The 15,626-nt window shown below is 40.1% G+C and overlaps 1 long non-coding RNA gene across 1 annotated transcript in view; it reads left to right on the plus strand.

Moving 5' to 3' along the window:
• The first annotated feature begins 1,277 nt into the window (after positions 1–1,277).
• LOC141584071 (uncharacterized) overlaps positions 1,278–15,626 on the plus strand; it is a 459,558-nt gene continuing 445,209 nt past the window's right edge. Inside the window, exons 1-2 of the long non-coding RNA XR_012517006.1 lie at positions 1,278–1,398; positions 3,522–3,824. This is a non-coding gene — a long non-coding RNA (uncharacterized LOC141584071). The remainder of the gene's footprint in view (positions 1,399–3,521; positions 3,825–15,626) is intronic.

Here is a 15,626-nt window from a genome sequence, read left to right on the forward strand (position 1 = left end):
TAGGGTTTTAATGATAAAGGATTCAGAGAAAAAGGAGGGTATCTCCCTCGTGTTTTTTCAGTAAAAAATATACATTCTAATATCTTCTATGTCTACCAAAAGGGAACAATTTAAGTTGATCCTACATTTAAATAAAATTGAATAAAAAATAATATGCAAAAACAGTTCATGTTAATTCTTTTCTCCCTTCTTTCTTTTTTTCCCAATAGCTCTGCTGATAATTAATACTGAGGAATATTTAATTGCTTGAAATTTAAAAGTAGTAAATTAAAACTTTGTTTTCTTATTTTAGATAGCACATATTCACTGTACAACCTTTAGAAGCCACATAAAAATGTTAACAGGGTGACAAAGATCTTGATTTTCATAATGTTGCTTATTTATAATTTTATGATACCTTCCCCAAAGGGAATACATACTGTTCAGATTGTTTTATAATCTTTCTTTTTAGTTAACATATAATGTAATTATTATTATTATTATTATTTTTTGAGACAGCATCCAGCTCTGTTGCCCAGGCTGGAGTGCGGTGGCACCATCTCGGCTCACTGCAAACTCCACGTCCCGTGTTCAACCTAGTCTCATATCTCAGCCTCTTGAGTAGCTGGGATTACAAGTGTGTGCCAACACACCCAGCCAATTTTTTTATTTTTTAGTATAATTGGGGGTTTTACCATGTTAGCCAGGCTGGTCTTGAACTCCTGGCCTCAAGTGATTCATGTGCCCAGTCTCCCAAAGTGCTGAGATTTACAGGCATGAGTCAGTGTCATTAAATATACTTCTATAGTACTAGTTTTCAATGGTGCATAGCATTTCATACCAATACACTGGAATTTATTTATTCAGTCCCCTGGTGCTGGACATCTGGTTGTTCTCAGTTTTACTTACTATAAACAAATATAGATTGAACATCTTTGTAGCTAAATCTTTATATAAATTCATGATTTTAATTTTTCAGAGTAATTCCTAGTTGGGAAATTGCTGAGTCCAAGAATATATACACATACTTCAAAGGCTTATGAAAGGTATTACTAAATTGTCCTCCAGAAAGGTAATACAGATTGATGTTTATATTAATGATAATTTAAAGACAGACCTAAGTCCTGGGGCAAGGTTTCCAGAATATGCTATATTGGCTAAGTTTGAACTCAACAAGTAAAACACAAAGCTGTCTGCGTGTGTACACAACTCTGATGGTTGTGGTACTGAGTGACATTAGCCTCGTTCCCTAGAATCTTGCATAACATTTTGACACCTTGAAAATATGGCTGTTTTTTTTTTTTTTTTTTTTTTTTTTCTGGAGCTTGGAGGAATCTGGTCTTCAGGAAGTATCGTAGTCTCCCTTTGGAAATGGGCTACTCTAGGTCTGCCATCTGTTCTTTATTTCCTCACCCTAAGGTGAGTAGTTCATTTTCATTTCTTTGAAATTATGAGATCATTGATTGTATGTGGGTTAAGTGTGCAAGACTCTGCACCTGCTGTGGTTTGAATGTATGTGTTCTCTCATAATTCCTGTGTTGGACTTTAAGTCCCAACGTGATAGTATTAAGTGGTGAACACGTTAGGACAGCTCCAGCTCATGAGTGGGATTACAGTAGTACCCTTATAAAAAGACTTGAAGGAACTAGCTGAAGCCTTTTGCCCTTCCGGGTCTTCTGCAATGTGAGGACGCAGCAAGAAGGTAGCATCTTGGAGGCAGAGAGCAACCCTCCACAGACATGGGATCTGTCAGTGCCTTGATCCTGGACTTTCCAACCTCCAGAAATGTGAGAAATAATTTACTGTCCTTATAAATGACCCAGTCTCAGGTATTTTGAGGTAGCAGCCAGAACAGACGAAGATTGTGGCAGGCCAGGTCTCACTAACCGCTGTTTCAGTACTGACTGAATGGTTAAATATTAAAAGCCAGTGCCCCTACACAAAGGCCGGGATGTAACAGAAGTCCATCAAGAGTTTTGCCTAGCTCTTTTCCGAGCCTTAAAGCATGACAAAATATCAAAGTAATTCTTACCAGGACTCATTTAGGATCAAACAGGCTTTACTGTGGGACAGAAGAAACTCCCCAGGCCTCCACAAACAAGCTTATTGGGAGTCTGAAGGAACTCCTCCAACCTCTGTGATTTAGCAAGAGACAAGATAAGGGTAATCACCCCAGCATCTGGACCCAGTTAGAGTAAGTAAATTTGCTGAATCCCCAGAGGAAGGTCATCAGGACTCAGATCTTAGTTATCGATTAAAAGAAGTTAATCACTTACGTCTTTAGATGAATATGTCTACACTTACACGTAGACATGTAACTTAGAAGGTATATTAGCTCTGGAAAACTTTGTAATTTTGAGTTGGTCTGGTGATAATTTCCAGGCCTTCTCTCTGTAACCAGTTGCAGAAAGCAAAACTCTTCCTCCCCAGTTCATCTGCGTCTCGTTATTGGGCCATGAGAAATAGCAGCTCAACCCTCAGTTTGGTCCAGGAACAAGATGGTGCCCAAACACTGACCATGGAATTCTCGATGTCCGCCAGGGCTGTGGATGTGGGAGCCCTGCCGCTGGGTTTACCCTCTTCTTAGGAAAAGCCCATCACCCCTGAGGGCAGCATTCAGAGAGAAACATGGTAAAGGTCACGCAGTTATGGTTTTTACCTACCGCAAAAGCCTGTTGCAGTGGTTCAGGAATCCCCTTTTGGCTGCCCAGAAAGAGAGTCTTTTCCACATCATGGTTGCCCTTTAAGTGAGAAAAAATTTCTGCTACATATGAGGGAGCCATAAGGTACAGAAAATCTTTATTTAAAAGAAAAACTTTAAGCATAAATTGTATTTTGGAGACATAAAAGCATTATGGTTTGATCAATAACATTAGTAGATACCAGAAACTTCATCTCATCTTCAGAAACACGAGCGGAAAAGTTGTGTTCAGAAACCTGTTTGCTTCTACCTTCACAACTTGCCCCGTTAACTGTAATGGCTTCTAGGCATTCATTCTAAGGGTGAAACAGACCACTGTCAAGACCACAAGACTATAAAACTGCTATTTTAGGGGCTCTGTTTTTAGGGTCTCTCTATACTAATCTACTCCTATTCCTCCCTGCCACAAGGTGAGAAAATGTATACTCTAGACACTTCCCACAACCCCCAAAAGGGTTTACATTCAATACTTATTTTAGGCTGCAGGTTAAAAGTCTATTAGAGAGCTATGTTATGGACCCAAAATTCCTCTTCTAGACCACATACCATATTTACAAAAACAGACAGTTGGTGGTTTGCCAACTTAATTAGTAAGATGAAATATACATTCTGATATTTACCTCTTTTGCCCTTCTTCGTTCTATATTTAATAACTTAGGATTTTAAAACATTCTTTTATCAAATTTAAAAATAGACTGTTCTCTATGTGACTCTATAGCTATAGAGACCAATATCTTGGATTTTTCAGTCCTACTTTCAAAGATATTTTTCTCCTGGCCTCCATTTTATTGACTATTAAAATGTTCTTCAGACCATAAATTACATTTTTTTTTTGTTTCAGAAAATGTGTTCACCGTATTCATGCTTAAATACTGCTCACGTCACTTTTTCACAATCCTCCTGTCTTCACTCTGAGAATATACTGACTACTTACCGACTTTCTGGAACATAGTCTTGAGCAAGCTCCCCGAAAGAACAATAGATATTTGGATTCATCGAGATGAACACTCTAACATAAAACTTATTCTCAGGTTTCAAGTTTTATTTTTCTGAGTTTTGGTGGCACATTATAAACCCAGGTGAACAACACGAAGAGAAGGCAATACATACATGTCCCAAATGGGAGAATTCATCAATAAACAGGGTGAGTTGGTTTTCGACTTAATGCCCATTGGCCTCCGGACTCAGTGGGAAGTCATGTGTGAAGGATGCTCTCCAGCCCCATAGCTGCCCATGGGAATCATCGTAAAGCAGTCTGCCAGAAGGAATGTGTGAGCAAATGACAAACGGTACCTGACTCCAGGGGAAAATAGACTTGGGGAAGCTTTTAATGCCAAGCTTTATAATGTTTAGGATGAAATACTGCATCAGATTTCTCATGAGGATGGAAATGACCTCAGATCAGTTTAACAAAGCATTCTCCAGCAGAAGAGAACATGCTTGAATAGAAAAAGAAAATAACGTAGTACTTAAAGCATAAAGAGGGCTTCCTTTTCTACCTATTGCCTGACTCTCCCCACTCTTTCATCCTGACTCCCATTCTATAACTCCCGGTCGTGCTCACTTTAAAAAAGTCCCTCTAAGTGGATTTTCCGAGTTGGTCCTGAGGGCGAGCATCCTGCCCTGTTGAACTCAGAAGTACCTTCATGATTGTCAGGCCATGTATCCCACTTTGTTTTGGTTCAGAAAACATGGGCATCATGTTTACATCTAGTCAGTCATCAGTTCCTGCCTTTCCTATTTTTTTAGGCATAGCTCATCTCTACCCATCCTCTTTGTTCTCTTTGCCACCATCTTAGCCGAACTCATTTTCAGACTCAATTAAGGCCATGATTTTCTTACTGTTTCTATCTAGATTGATGGAAATAGAAAGGGTGAGATGGATGCAAGAGGTATTTTCCAGGCAAAATTTAGACGACCCTGGAATATGATACAGAGATGAGTGAAGGCATCAGTGATCATTCTTAAGGGGGTGGCCTGCCTAGAAGAACCTGAGTGTTTAGCCCAGTGTGACATTTCCCACCCCTTGTCCAGTTCCCAAATAAAAACAAATTCACAAAGAACCTGAGTGACTGCATCAGTCTGACCACCTTCTATCAGGATGCAAAGGGGAGTCCTACTTTCGATGACTAAAGGCACAATACTGCCATTTTAGTTACTTAATTTAATTTAATCCCTTAATTTGATCTAAGATTCTGATTCTAAGGATCTCCCCACTATTGCAGCTTGCCTTGACATCCATGTACATTGTCCTCTATGGCATTCCTCTTTATTGTGACATGAAAGCCTATGCAAAATAAAAAATTTAAAGTAGCTTCCAGTTCCTAAAGTCTGTGATTTTTTGTTTTAAATAATTAGGAAATAATGATTCTCTATCTAATCTATCTTTTTGTATTTCCTCTATATTTGATTGATTTCAGAATTCAGATCTTTTCATGTCTTTTGTTTTTTCTTATGTTTCATGAATTGGTATGATAAAGGAACAGAGGAATACTCAATGAATATTATTGATGAGACTTTTAATAATGAGGAAAGGCAGATGCTGAATATTCATTATTTATTGATTTTTAAAGATATCTAGGTAAATGAGTGGACTTGATGTTACTTCTCCCTGTTTGTGATTTTCTGTTGCTATGTAGAGAAGAAGTTGTTTCATATATTTAGTTAAAAAATGTGCCTAGGGAAAGGAGAAAAATCATGTCTTAAGGTTTAAGTGTATTCCAGAATCCATCTTCCCCTGGTTGTTTATGTGGCTGAGGTTGATGACCCTGAAATTAGAACAGATTAGGTTTCCTTGGCTTCAATCATCTTTGATATGAGGAGAGTGTTTTCAAAATAGCTCAATCTGGAGAAAACATGACTGAGAAGCCAGCTCATTTTAATGCCTCACAATACAGCAATGCACTTTAAGAAAAGTGAATCATTTTTTTATCGAGGTTACTTTTTCTGTTGTAGAAGTAATACACACTCATTACAAAAAGTTCAGAAATATAAAATAGAAGGAGTGAAAAATTTTGCCCGTATTACAGATACTCAAAGGTAACTAAGGTCACCCTTTCCATTGGTAACTATCCAGCCCCCTTTATTATACGATTTTGAGTACCTGCTTTTTAGCAACTTTTTAATGGCTTCATAATACTACATTTAATTGCTACAATGTAGCCTCTGCAACATAAATTATTTACTGGGCATCCAGGTGATATTCAATTTTTCATTTTCTTAGAATATGCTATAATGAGCATCTTTGAGCTTTTCCAGTAATTAGGATTAATTTCTTAGAATAGATTATGCAAAGTGAATGTTTTTAAGGCTCATAATTTTGCCAAATTAATTTAAAAAACTTTTATCAGTGTATGATTGTCTTTTTTATCTCCAATTTATCAGTGCAGAATCTCCTTAATTAAAAAGAGACTAATTTTATAGGCAAAAATTGGGTTTAATTTAGTTTTCTTTGATTTCTAGTGAGGCTAACAATTTTCTAGTGCTCATTATTGTTTGCTTGTTGAGTGTTCTCTTTGTGAATTATTTGTGTGTGTCTTTGGCCACTGATCTATTGCAATTTCAGTGTTTTTATTTTTTTAACAGAATTAATTTGGTAGATTCTTCACATCTTGAACATTAATCTTTGTTACATGTATTTTGAATTTTTCCTCTTATTTCCCTTTTTATTGGGGCTATTTTTAATTAACATGAAATAGTTTAAACTTTCATATAGCAAAATCATAATTTTCCAACTTTCTTGGTAATTAAAAATTCTAGGTTCCACTTAAAAAATTGCCTTTCTGTGTAAACACTGCCCTCCATCCCTCTGCTCTAATTAACTGGAGAGTTTAAAAAGTATGATTAACATTGTTATAGGAAAGACAAACCTTGAGGAAACTTTTAGAAAAATATTTATGCATTTTGTTATATGATTAAAGTTAAATAATCTAGAAAAAATATTTGTGATTTAACTTTTTATTTCTCCCACTGAGTCTTGGTTTCACGATGTTTTATATGTAGAAATTAAGTTTAGAGCAGTGGTCTTTAATCTGGGGGATTTGCCTCCAGTGGATGTTTGGCAGTGTCTGAGACATTTTTGATGGCTACAGCTGAGTGGGCAGTAGTGGAGGGGATGCTACCGGTGTCTGGCAGGTAGAAAACAGGATGCTGCTGAACATCCTACAGGGCATAGGAGCATCCGCAACAAGTCATTAACCAGCCAAACATGTCAACAGTGCTGCTGTGGGGGAAGTCCTGCTATAGAGTTAGTGCCAGGCAGAAGGATGCTTTCTACTATATAAATGGAAGAGAAACTTAATGTCAAATAAAGTTCCTTTTTATTTCTGAGAGTCCATTATTTTCCACTGTATTTTCTTCAAGTATTTTAATGGTTTACTTTTACTCTTCCCCGGGAAATTGTCCAGACTAGGGAAGTGTGAGCATACATGGTAAGGGTGGCTGACCCTCCCTCCCATGTTAATGTTCCTGCAATGGGGACTCAGGCATGGATCAGCTCCAGGGTATGCATGGTCTTTATAGTCCCATTTTCTATCCCACTCTTGTTTGGAGTTGATAACCGGGATATCATTGTACTAGAAACTGTGAATATGACATATTTGCATAAAACTTAAAGACATGGCATTGCATTTGGGCTGAATTAGTTCTTTCAGGCTGCCCTAAATCAGAATGCATGAAAGGAAAGGGGTAAAAAAGGTTTGTCTTTGTCACGTTCCTCAAGGGAAACCTACAATCAAGTTTAGTGAGTCAGTGCCAATACAAAATCCAGAGATAGAAATGAAATAAACAGTAAACTGTAAATAGAATCGGAAATGAGGAGCTAAATGGAAGCAGAATACAGGAGCTGCCACGCAAACTAAATTGGAACATCTAGGCTAGTTCTTCACTCAGAAAACAGGCAACAGGCTTTATTTAAGTACATTCCTACTATGCAGGATTCTCATTCATATTATGTAAAAACCAACCATCCAGTCACCAAACAAGCAAATCAACCAAACAAGTTCTCTTTGCAGGCAATTAAATTTGGAGCACAAATTTAAGTACATTTAAACAAATATAAATAAAATTACATTTGATTTTTTTTTTGCTGTAGGACTTCCAGTCTTTACTGTGACCATTTCTACTGTGAATCTAAAAGAGGGGCTTAAAGACCAGCACCTTCTAAACTTCTTCTACTTGAGAACCCTTGGTTTTTCATGGGGCATCTTGCAGAGCTGGTGTTGCACCAGTGGCTGTCATTTATGGCTGCAGATTTGCATTAAAATGATGGTGTCGGTGGGCATTGGCTTATGTAAGAAGCTTCCTAAGTTACTCCACTGTACAGCCAGGGTGAGAACCCCTACCTTAATGAAACATGCTTTGAGAAGAGCCAACTGAGATAGTGTGGGTCAGTGTTTTCAAACTTACAAGATGCTAAGTATCATCCAAGTGCTCATTAAAAATTTATTCCCTGATTGCTTGAGCTCAAGGGTTCAAGACCAGCCTGGGCAACATGGCAAAACACTGTCTCTACCAAAAATTAGCTGGGCATGGTGGCATGTGCTTGTAGTCCCAGGTACCTGGGAGACTGAGGTGGGAGGATCACTTGAGCCCAGGAGGTTGAGGTTGCAGTGAGCTGAGACCACATCACTGCACTCCAGCTTTTCCTCACTCTTGGAGATTCTGTTTCAGTTGGTGAGGTGCTCCAGAAATATGCATATTCATCAAGTTCTTTGGGTGATGCTGATGCCAGTCTGATGAATAATCTGATATTCTTCAGTCTTTAATGGCAGGGCTGAAAGACAAAGGGAACGTGGCTGGTTGGTGAGAGCTGCCCAACACTGGAGCACTATAGTCTCACTTTTAGTTTCTGCGAAGTCTATTTGTGGTCTTTTTCAGGTTAATAGACCTCTAAGTATTATTATTATTATTTACAAATGAGTATATCCATTCATAAAGGCATTCTTCTTTAGTTGCAAATAAGTTTTGGAAATAAAATAGATGGCTGGTCTTAGATATTGAAAGACAAATACTGGGGAGAGAGAGAGGGAGGGAAAGAGTGAGAGCCTTCTCAAATCAAAATAAGTAAAGAAACCCTGATTGTACTAAAAAGATCTGACTTAAGATAGAGCCTTTCATACCTGCCCTAAGTCAGAAACCATGCTTGGTGCCCTGTGTACTCTGTGGCTTATGGATCTGCTGAGTCTAGAGGTGAGCTGCAAATTGGGCGGGATCTTGAGGCACTTACTATTACACTGATGTAAAAGATTGCATTAATCCTGTTTATACTTTTTATCTGATTTCCTTCTAGACTTTTAAAGCCCAATTCAGCAATTATTTTAAGGAGAGGTCAAATAAGCAGGCTGAAGCTACAAAAGATTATTGCTGTTTTGGTTAAAGCATCTAGGAGCTGTTATCAGTTAAGTGATAGGTTTGACTTTAAGTGAAGAGTCAGAAAACATTTATTATCCGGGCAACTCCCTTTAAGAAAAAACAGCTATCTTCTTGTTATATGGGGATCAAGAATTTGCTTACCCTGCCTGGTCTGACGGAAAAATATCTCTAAATGGGTCTTCTAGAAGAGAGAGTTCTGAAAACGTTGGTTCAGCCATTGCTCAGCACATTTCCTTGTGCCTGACCTTTTGCTAGGCAGTAAGTACATAACAATAAAAGGCTTGGTCACCTGTTAGGAGATACAGTGTAGCAGTGTCTCCCGGTGTCTTCAAGGCTCCTATTACTTATGACTCCACCCCAAATTTCTGCTAAGGGTGTGTATTAGTCTGTTTTCACATACTATAAAGAACTACCTGAGACTGGGTAATTTATAATGAAAAGAGGTTTAATTGACTCACAGTTCTGCATGGCTGGAGAGGCCTCAGGAAACTTAACAATCACGGTGGAAGAGGAAACCGGCACATTTAATGGTGGCAGGTGCAGGTGGAGAGGGAATAGGAGAGGGAAACCACCACTTATAAAATCATCAAATCTCCTGAGAACTCACTATCACAAGAACCAAGAACAGCGTGGAGGAAACCGCCCACCCCCCCCCGCCCCCCGTGATCCAATCACCTCCCACCAGGTCCCTCCCCGATACGTGGGGATTACAATTCAGATTACAAATTGGAGATAAATTTGGATGGGACACAGCCAAACCATACTAGTGAGCACAGCTGTGTTCTATACCACAACCCCCACCTTTCTTGTGTAAAGCTGATGAGACCCGAGTCAAAGCAGACCTCCTTAGACTGGCCAGCAAACAAGATACAAGTGGTGGAGCACCACGAGATGAGAGGCACCAATCAAACTCGTCCTTCAGGAACTTGGAATCGGGAAGCTGAGACGTTATGCCTGTTAGCACCAGAGGCAGAAGGTAAAAGGTGACCTCGAGAGCTGGGTAATATAATGCAGGCTGGGATAGCCTTGTGGACTAAGCAGAAGTAGGGAAATCCGGCAGAGAGACAGAAAGGACGGAGTGATGTGCTGACAGGCGCAATGATGCTGTAACCTTAGGTCTCTGAGGCGAGGGACGGAAAAAAGGGCCTCCATTTCTGACGGCTTTAATGTTCCTGCTCCTGTGAAGCTCATTTTCTCACGTGCTTGTGAGACCCTCTGCATTCTTACAATAAATGTCTCTGCTTGGTTTGGCTTGCAGGCATCTCTACTCTTTGCAGAAAAGTAGAACACCAAGCAGAAAACAGGCAGTTAAGAAATTGTGTTAAGTGCTGTGATGGCGGAGGCACCACAGGATGAGGGGGGACATGTAGTCAGGATTGGGGCAGGCAGAGAAGGATTCTTGGAGGAGATAATATCTAAAATGGTGAGTGAAGGACAGGGAAGAGTTAGCTGGGCTAAGAAAGCTGGAAAAGAATTAGGGAAGAGCACAGGCAAAGGTCTGGTGGTAAGAGGAAGCAGGACACCCTAGAGGAAACCTGTGAAGTTCTGAATGCTGGCAGAGATAATTAATGAGTCTGGAGAGAGAGACAATGAAGGGCCTAGTGAATCTTGTTAAGGAATTGGAAATTTATCTCAGGAGAGAGGCGAAATATGGAAAGAGATTAAAAGGAGGACTTTAATGTGCTTTGCTTTTAAGAAGGATCACCCTGGCTGCGGTAAAGGGGGACTAGGTTGGAGGCAGGAAGACCAGTTGGGAGGCATTGCAGCTAGCTGGGTGAGAAGTGTTGGAGTTCTGAATTAGGGCGTGGCGATGTGGGTGGAGAGAAGCGGATAGGCTCCGGCTGTGAGGAACAGAGCGCGGCCACGGCCTTAGCGATGAGGGTAAGCGTTTCCAATTTGGGGTATTTTCATGAAGACGGATTTAAAGTGTGCCCTGGGGATTAGAGAGATTGGCTGTCCGGGTAATGGGGTAAAGATGGTAGAACATGCAGGGTTGAGGAATGAAAGGAGGGGAAGTGAGGACGTTGAAGGGAAGTTTGGCTGTGAAGGAAAAGGGAAGATGTTGGGATAGGGCTGGGGATGGCGACGCCTGAAGAGAGGAGCAGCAAGGAGTTGGTAAAAATTACAGGAGCCCAGCCCGCAGAATGCTCACAGCTTTGGGGACAAAGACGAGAGTTCCACGGAAGCATGCAGGAAGAACTAGGGGAGCTCAGGCAGTTTCCACGAGGAGGCGACATGGAGTTGGGGCTAATTAGTAAAACTGTTGGATGGAGAAAGAGCAGAAAAGGGGAAGATGCATCACAGAGAAAGTGGAACATGAAAGGATTTTGAGGAGGACAGGGTGTGGGCTCCTGGAATGGAAACTGGGTGTACCTGGAGTGCAGGGCGCAAGGAACCAGGGTGGCCAAGTCATTGCAAATACCTTTATTCACTACGTTCCATCTGTAAGGATCTTAGGAAATGGAAAAACAGCCAACATACTGGAAAATGGCCTAAAAGGGCTTAAAATGATGCAGGCTTTTATGAACCACTCTGAGAGTAGTTTTCCTTAATATTTGATCTGTTCTGGGCCTTGAAGAAAGTGATGTGTATATACAATGTGATTTCCACTCTCTCACCTGCTCTCACTCGGCCCCACTGCTTCCTCTGTGCTTTAGCCTGTGGGTGGAAACTCAGTGCACAGGCTTGCATATCTCTTCTTGGGCTGATGCTACACTGATTTATTATTTAGGTTAGGTACCTAATGCTTTGCGTACATCCTTGCCCTCTCACCGTTGTGAGTCAATTTTTTTTTTTTTTTTTTTTTTGAGGCTGCAGACAATTTACAGTAATTAATGTGCTAAGGACAGCAGCTGTAGCAGTCATTAATTCCTTAATCTTGGAGTAGAGAGAGAAATGGATTAGAGATAAATATAGCTTATGGCATTTTCTCCTGAGAACAAACCCTTTAAAAACGGCGCATTTCTGCTGCAGTGTGGGGGTGGAAGGAAGATGAGAGCCTTTTTCCTTTTCCTTGGGGAATTATTCTTGCAAGAAGGAAGGAGTGGGGGTGAGGTGAAATGGAGGTTCCGTTAAAGATGAGAGAAAAAGGCTGACCCTGCACACCAGCAGAGGCTTCTGCCTTCACTCCCAGGACCTTGTGACCTCTGGGTGAAGATTCGCCATTTGAGCTTCTGCGAGGACGAGTGTTTCGTGTTTTGTGCACACATCAAATCTCTGTTTAGAGAGCCAAGCCGGGGGAGGAGGAAAATAACGCACAACAAACAAACCAGATTCTCTTCTGTTGAGTGAGCCATTTGTTTCGAAATGAGATGAGAGGTTGCTCAAAGATGTTAATGGAAATCTTTGCAAACACGGGCTTAAAGTTTCTTCAATCCAAAGAGTCACTCAGCCATAAATATGTGTGGGTTATTTAGATGCTTCCAAAGGTTACTTGAAAATTGCCTATTTTCCCCCAAAGAAGTGAGCGTTTATTGCTTCAAAAATGTGCCTCAGAGAAGGGAAAAATACCGAAATTGATGTAATGCTGGGAAAAAAAGTTTGCCTGGAGAGCAGGGAGGTGTCTGGAGCTAGTTTTGGATAGTTGCAGAAAGTATGCTTCCTCCACGCCTTAGAAATAGCAGAAAAAGCAGGCAATATTGTTTTCTTTTTTTCTTTTTTTTTTTTTTTTTGAGACGGAGTTTCGCTCTTGTTACCCAGGCTGGAGTGCAATGGCACGATCTTGGCTCACTGCAACCTCCGCCTCCTGGGTTCAGGCAATTCTCCTGCCTCAGCCTCCTGAGTAGCTGGGATTACAGGCACGTGCCACCATGCCCAGCTAATTTTTGTTTTTTGTTTTTTTTTTTAAGTAGAGACAGGGTTTCGCCATGTTGACCAGGATGGTCTCGATCTCTCGACCTCGTGATCCACCCGCCTCGGCCTCCCAAAGTGCTGGGATTATAGGCTTGAGCCACCGCGCCCGGCGGCAATATTGTTTTCATGTGGCATGAGCAAGTGTTGGTATCTTGGTGTATCAGATAAAAGGCTACAGCGAGGTGGGCTGTGGGATAGAGCAGGGGATTTCTGTGGGGAGTCGGCTTTAACAGGAAACCTTTGGAGCCTGAAGAATAATGCCTCTATGAGCACGTCCTAACTGCTACCTGACAGAAAGGAGAGCTTTGCAAGGCTCTTGATGGAATCTCATTAATTCACAGCTGGCTCTAATACATGATCATTAAGTAATAGAGCCCAGTTTTTATTCTTTGGCAGCTTCTATAGTAGAGAATATTTTCCAGTCACTTAGTTACTGGGTCCCAATAACATAGATGTTGATGTAATGCTGGGAAAAATGTTTGACTAAAGAGCAGGGAGTGTAGTTCAGATACATCTATTTGTGGACTATTCGTATGGCCTCAATAGGGATTGAATTTATGTCAGAATCAGGGTTGGGCCCAGGGCCTACTAAGTGCAATTGTAATTTTTGTACTTATACTGGGGGGAGTGTGGGAAATCACCTTTCCATGACATCCTTTTCATGAGGAAATTAAGGGAGATTGGGAGATGACATTTGCTGAGGACCAACTATATGCAGTGCTGTGCTAGGCATTTTTCCTATAGTATTTTAATTAAACCTCAAAATAACCCTGAAAGGTATTTCCTCGTTTTTACATATGGGTGAAGAGATTTGCCCAAGATTAAAAAGAGAGAGATTCAGATGTACATGAATGTTGCACCTCTTCACACTGTCCCTCAGAGCAACACAGGTGAACGCAACTGAGTATCCCAGTTCCTGCAGTAGCCCTGACATGTGGAAAGTCAACTGGAGTTATCTGGCTAAATGCTATCTGCTGCTTTGGTGATGCAGCTAAGGATTTATAACTGCACGTCACCCTTCCTCTACCCTCTTCCAGGACTTCCCAGCAGGCTGTAGAAATCATGGTCCACACTGTTGATCAAGATGATAGAGTTTTCTTCTCTCCCAAAGCTCTGAGGACTGAGACCAAATAGAATCACGTTGTGTTATTATTTGTACACTAACTGAAAAATTTATGACTCTTCATAAAAATATAGACAAATATGTTGTCTGCTGAGAACTGAAGATAAGAAATAAACCAAGTTATTGGCAATATTTCCCATGGGTTCCACTTGAGCAAGAATGAATCATTCATTGGATGCTCATGGCAACCACAACCAACAACCTTGCTTCCTTTAGAAACTTTAAAAAGAAATTAGATTTTTGTGGCACTGCAGTGAGAGGAAATAATAAAACAAATTAATTTTGAATTCACACACTTTCAAAGTCCTTGTTCCATGTGGCTTAGATTCATGCATCTGTTTGAGGAGAGGCCTTTCTTACTTCCTTGCTTGGATGTCTCGAACCTTTTGCAGTATACTCCTGGTTAGGCAGGCTGGTGTCAGGTCTTACATTTAATCAGGTTTTTTGCCCTAAAGACGGACTTGATTAGTAGGGTTTTATACATAGTAGTTTGTTTACAATGCATTTAATAAAGGTGGTAGGAAATTTGGCTCATTTTTCCCAGGTCAACAGGCAGTAAAGAATAGTACAATACTAACAGTACAAGGCTTTCATTGGAATTCAGTTTTGATCGTTAAAATGGATAGAAGATAAACTGCTTAGCAGCTCCTCACAACAACGTAAATTGGATGTCCAACAGTGCAAAACTCCAAAATGCATCTTTTAAACCTGTGAAAAGAAGCATTAGAAGCAGAACTTAGAATTTGTTTCAATTGAGTTGACAGTAATCCCAGATTCAAGGGAGTGTCCTAGGTAGTATTCATTTCTGTGAAAATTCATATGGCTAAAACCAGCCGATAGTGCTGGAAAGAAAACCTATCATATTCATGGACTGTCTTTGAATTTTTGTGCTTTAATTTAAAATGGTTAGAGTCATGCTTGACTCCACCATGACAGTGTTGACTGACTAACTTTGGCTATCGAGTAAAACTTCATAAAGTCACATGTAAGTTATAAACATTACTAATGCTAATTAATGACACTAATGTGTGCTTAAAAAGGGAACAATTGGTTTCTTACTTGATGTGTAAATATATTGTATAAATTTGCTATTGCTGCTTCTTTGTTCGAGGTAGAGTTTCCTTTGTGATAAGAGAAAAATTTCTAAGTTATTTCATCCTCCCAAATCTATAATAGCTAAATATACTTAAATTACAGGACAATACCCAGATTCTTGAGCTGGCATTCAAGGATCTGCCTTGCCAAGCTCATCAGCAGGACAATTTGAAGGCAATACTTCCTTTTGCTTGTGTGGACCCAAATTCTCATAGCATAGAAGATTATTGCCTTTTGTCTCTAATTTTATACTCATCTCTCTGAGCCTCTCTGACACCAAATATGTGCCACCTTTTCTAACACTAAGAGATTCTTTAATATTCAGACACTAAGTGGGTATCTAAGAATCCAGTTCAATTCCGATGCTAACGCCTGGAGCCAAGTCTAATTGTATTTTCAATCTAAAATGACCAACATTTTAGGTTGAAAATACAATTAGACTTGGCCATCAGACAGATGAAATCTGTCATATTTCCTCAATAGGACCTGCAGAGGCCCCACAGG

Source organism: Saimiri boliviensis, chromosome 3 (genome assembly GCF_048565385.1).
Source record: "Saimiri boliviensis isolate mSaiBol1 chromosome 3, mSaiBol1.pri, whole genome shotgun sequence".
Lineage (NCBI taxonomy): Eukaryota > Metazoa > Chordata > Mammalia > Primates > Cebidae > Saimiri > Saimiri boliviensis.